The 5304-nt window shown below is 36.2% G+C and overlaps 1 pseudogene; it reads right to left on the reverse strand.

Moving 5' to 3' along the window:
- Positions 1 to 229: 229 nt before the first annotated feature.
- Positions 230 to 5304, reverse strand: part of LOC102827441 — a 28044-nt pseudogene continuing 22969 nt past the window's right edge.

Consider the following 5304-nt stretch of genomic DNA (forward strand, 5'->3'; position numbering starts at 1 on the left):
TTCTTAAATTCTCACTTATAAACATTCTATCTTTTCAAAGGGGAGAAAATTGATGTCAGTAATCTAAAAAATGTTCTTGGAGACTTGGGGATAGAAGTCAATGATAAGGAATGCCTACAATTGCAAAAATTACTACCAGTTGATGGTGAGCTGCATTTGCTATTGTGAGGACTTAGTTGTATGGTTCTACTGTTGAAATTTATGATTTAAAGTAGTGTATGTTCAGGTATTATTTGTACTCATCCTCCAGCTCTAGTTTCCATATGAACAGAACCCTTGCATAGACTACCAACTGCAGTCTATTACTCTCCATAATTCTACACCTGGGCGCAGTTTCAACCCCTAAAAGGAACAGAGGTTACCAATAATTTTTGCAAGGGAGAAGAAAGTCCTCAAGAAACAGTTCTCATGAGAAACTCCTGCTCGCTCCCTTCCCATGTGCAGGATTCCCTTTTCCTGACCCTTAACCCTCACAGTGATAAACCCTGATAATTTTTCCCTCTGTTTTCCATGATTTCCGAAAGAATGTCAACTTTCTCTCTTCAGCCTGTTGTAAGTGTTATTTCTTCCTTTAAACATAAAGACTCAACATCTACCCAAAGTGAGCTTATGAAAACGTCTTCTCAACAAAGGAACTCTTATGCCAGCTGCTAGAAAATTACATCTATCCATATTGTTTGAAAATTGGCAAAATCTTCCATCAGAAGTTTTGCCATCATGGACTAAGTGTGTCCTTAAGAGCCCCATTAGACCACAGATATGTCAGACTTTAGAATTAATATGTTAAAGAAGATGGAATGGAGTACAGTAATGGAAATGTCTAGAAATAAAGAATAGGAGAAACAGAAAATAGAAAAGGAAAACCTAAGTATGTGCATTTCAGCTTGGAAACATACAAACCAACAATTGCCTTGTATGTAAAAAAAAAATAATAATAATAAGTAGCTTTACTGAACATAACCCAAATGATGTATCAGGTACTGTCCTCACCACATACAGTGATGACAAATGATCCTGATAGTACAGTATAGAAATTTGAGGCACAGAAAGTGTAAATAATTAGATGAAAGCCACCAAACTACTACTAAAGCAAGAATTTGAACCCAAACCCTTAGGCTCTATACCAGGCTACCTTTTATACCATAATGGTAGGAACATTCTTTGTTGCTTAACTCTCATGGTTTGAAGGGGAAGGAAAATAGATCTCTAAAATCACTCACATAAAGGAAACGAAATCTTATATTCTCTTTGTGAGTCAGTCACTCTCTGTCCTGATCTATGCCTTTTCTTACAGGCAATAAAAAATTCTTCATGAACAGATTGATGAAAGGTTTGAAGTCTTTTCAAGGTGGGTAATAATGTAATGAGACAGTAAGGTGGACAGTCTCAGTCTTTGCATTTATATTTTCCCTTGTGTGTATTGATCTTACAGTCACATTTTTCTTTAGGTGTGTCAGAATTTCATCAGAGATCCTTTCATCTTGTATATTGGAATTTATTCCTATGGTTTTTTCAGGTTTTTGTAAAATCTTTACAAACAAACAAGAAAGGAAACCTTCATCTGCATAGTGATAGAAGTCATGCAGACAATTTGATCAGTAAGAGAGAAAACTACTCTGGGAATTCAAGCAACATAGTTAAACCTCTTCATTAGTTTAAAATATGACATTAATATTCTTCTCTGCCATCATTCATTATGGCACTTATCAACAATAGCAACATCATTCACTGGACAGTTGCTCAGCTGTCTTTAAAACTCATTAACATCAAATTAAAAATATGTCCGGGATATATTAAGCTTTAAAAGCAAGTGGCATAAAAATGTATAGTATTATTACATTTCTGTTTTAAAGAAAATGTGTCTTTGTATATTCAGGAAAATATCTGAAAGGATAATTACCAAAATGTTAACACTGATTACATGTAGCGAATAAAACTAGGAAAGAATCAGATATATAGACCTCACCTTTTATTAATTTATTTCTATATTCTTTCAATTTCTTATAACGAGCATATATTACTCTTGTACTATATAGACTTAGTCAGGATCAAACCCAAAGAAACCATTTCTAATTACCTCCACAGTTGTCTTTCTATGATCTTCCTTATTCATATTTCAATTTTCACATGCATATGAGAAGATTGAACCATGACTTGGGTCGGACACACTTTAGTCCTCAAAGCAACATCCTTACTCTTTAGCACTTTAAATAGGCCTTTTGAAGCATATTTGCCTAATGCAATGTGTCACCTGATTTTTTGGCTGATGCTTCTATGATCACTGATTGTGAATCTAAGCAAAATGATGCTTTTGACAACTTCATTCTGTGTTCAGTTGTGAGGATTTCCATTCCCTTTATATTGAGATTCAATACATACAGAAGGCTTTGATCTTCTTAAGTAAGCCTTTCAAGCCTTCTTCACTTCCAGCAAGCAAGGCTTTGCCATCTGCATATTTCATGTTATTAATGAGTCATCCTCCAATCTTAATGCCAGGTTCTTCTTCATATAATCCAGTTTCTTGGATTATTTGCTCATCCTACAGATTGACTAAGTATGGTGAAAGAATACAACCCAGGCATACACTTTTCCTAATCTTAAACCATTCAGTGGTCCCTTGTTCTGTTCAAACAAATGCTGCTTGGTCTATGTACGTGTTCCTCATGAGCACAATTAAATATTCTGGAATACTCATACTCCCCAATGTTGTGCATAGCTTGTGAAGATCCACACTATCAAAAGCCCTTGCGTAGTCAATAAAGCACAGGGAAACATCTTTCTGGTAGTCTCTGCTTTCAATCAAGATCCATTTGATCTCAGCAATGGTATCTCTAGTTCTACATCTTTTTCTGAATCCAGCTTGATTTTCTGACAGCTCTTTGTTAATATAGTGCTGCAACTGTTATTTAATTATCTTCAGCAAAGTTTTACTTGGAGGCAATATTAATGATACTATTCAATGATTTCAATATTGTTGGATCACCTTTCTTTGGAATGGGCACAAATATGAATCTCTTCCAGTCAGTTGGCTGGATCTCTGTCTTCCAAGTTTCTTGGCATAGGCAAGTGAGTGCCTCCAGAGCTCCATCAGTTTATTGAAAGATTTCTCTTTGTAGTCCATTCATTCCTAGGGCTTTGTTTTTCGCCAATGCCTTCAGCAAAGCTTCAACTTACTCCTTCATTACCATTGTTTTTTGGGAGGTTATTAAGCATTGTGCATTGAGTGAACATTCACAGAGAAGAGCATTAATTTTACATTCAACAAATCATCCTCTTTGTTTCATCTCAGTGATTGCAGTCCCCTCCAAGTAACAACAGTCATTCCATTTCTTCCCCTGTGGTTCTTATTTCCTTCCCATCCTCCCTCAACTTTATCCTTAGATAAATATTGCCCTTTTCACAGTGAATGTTGATCATTCCATGATGAGCATACCTTAGCAGTGTTGTTGTCCCCTGTATGCCTATCTACTGCTTAACTGAAAATTGGGCCACAAGCATGAGTTCCATTCCAGACCTGAAAGGTGGCCAAGGGTCATAGTCCCTGGTTCCTCCCTTCTCTGTCTGACCAGTAAGCCTGGTCCTTTTTTAAATAATTTTGAGTTTTGTTCCATGTTCTCTCCTATTCTATCTGGGACCTTCTAATGTAATTCCTTCTGGAGCAGTTGGTAGAGGTAGCCAAACAACATCTACTTCTGGGCACAGTGTTGGTGACTGATGTTCACTTCTTACATTAGTCCATTAGACGTATTGATTCCAAACATCTTCAATTTTCATCACTCTTCTTTCTTCCACACACGTTGTTGTTTTTGTTGTTACTAGGTACCATTGAGTCAGTACCAACTCACAGCGACCTTATGCACAACAGAACGAAACACTGCCTGGTCCTGCACCAACCTCACAATCATTACCATGCTTTGAGCCCATTGTTGCTGCTACTGTGCCAGTCCATCTCATTGGGGGCCTTCTTCTTTATTGCTGACCCTCCACTTTGTTTTTGACTTATTTCATCATAGTCTGTCAGGTTCTTCCATATTAAGAAGTGTTTCACAGATTCATCTTTATTCTTCAACACTGTATAGTATTCTTTTGTGTGTATATACCAAAGTATGTTAACCATTCTTCCATTGATATCTAAGCTGTCTCCATTTTTTTCTATGGTAAATTGTGCTGCAATGAAGATGGGTGACCACTGGTTCTTGATCATAAGTATCTTTTGAAATTATTGAACATAGACATGTTATTTTTGTTATAACTCTGTGTTCATCTTCTTCTGTTATTTTTTACATCATTCAATATCCTTCAATATTGCAACCTAAGGCTTCAATTGTTCCTTCAGTTCTTTCAGCTTTAGAAATGCTGAGCATGTTCTTCCCTTTTGGCTTTCCAACTCCAATTCGTTGCCCATTTCGTTATAATACTGGCCTTTGTCTTCTCGAACTGGCCTTTGAAATTTCCTGTTCAGCTCATTTGCTTCCTCATTTCTTCTATTTTCTTTAGCGTCTCTACACTCAAGAGCAAGTTTCAGAGTGTCCTCTAAAATCCTTTTTTTTTTTTTGTATTTTCTTTCTTTCCTCTCTTTTTAATGATCTTTTGCTTTCTTCTTGTATGATGTTCTTGATGTCATGCCACAACTCTTCTCACCTTTGGTCATTAGTGTCTAATGCATTAAATCTGTTTTTGAGATGGTATATACTCTATACTATATACTTGGTATATACTCAAGGTCATATTTAGTTTTCATGGACTTGTTTTAATTTTCTTCAGTTTCGGCTTGAACTTACATACAAACATTTGATTGTCTCTCCCATAGTCAGCCCCTGACCTTGCTTTGGCTGATATTGAGCTTCTCCATCATCTCTTCACAAATGTAATCAATTTGATTCTTGTGTAATGAACTTGAATAGTCACCATTTATGCTGTTGAAAAAGATATTTGCAACAGATAAGTAGTTGTTCTACAAAGTTCTGTCATGCAATTTCCAGCATCGTTTCTATCACCAAGGCCATATTTTCCAACTATGGATCCTTCTTCTTTGTTCCCAGTATTCCCATTCCAGTCACCAGTAATTATCAATGCATACTGATTGTGGGGGTTTTTTTTATTAATTTCAGACTGAAGAAGTTGGTAGGAATCATCATTTCCTCATTGACTTTAATAGTTGGCGCATAAATTTGAATAATAGTGGTATTGACTGGTCTCCCTTGTAGGCATGTAAATATTATCCTATCACAGACTACACTGTACTTCCAGATGCTCTTTTGGACACGGAATATGAATGTCAATCCTTTTCAGTTTGACATTTCC

Source organism: Chrysochloris asiatica, unplaced genomic scaffold (assembly GCF_000296735.1).
Source record: "Chrysochloris asiatica unplaced genomic scaffold, ChrAsi1.0 scaffold00007, whole genome shotgun sequence".
Lineage (NCBI taxonomy): Eukaryota > Metazoa > Chordata > Mammalia > Afrosoricida > Chrysochloridae > Chrysochloris > Chrysochloris asiatica.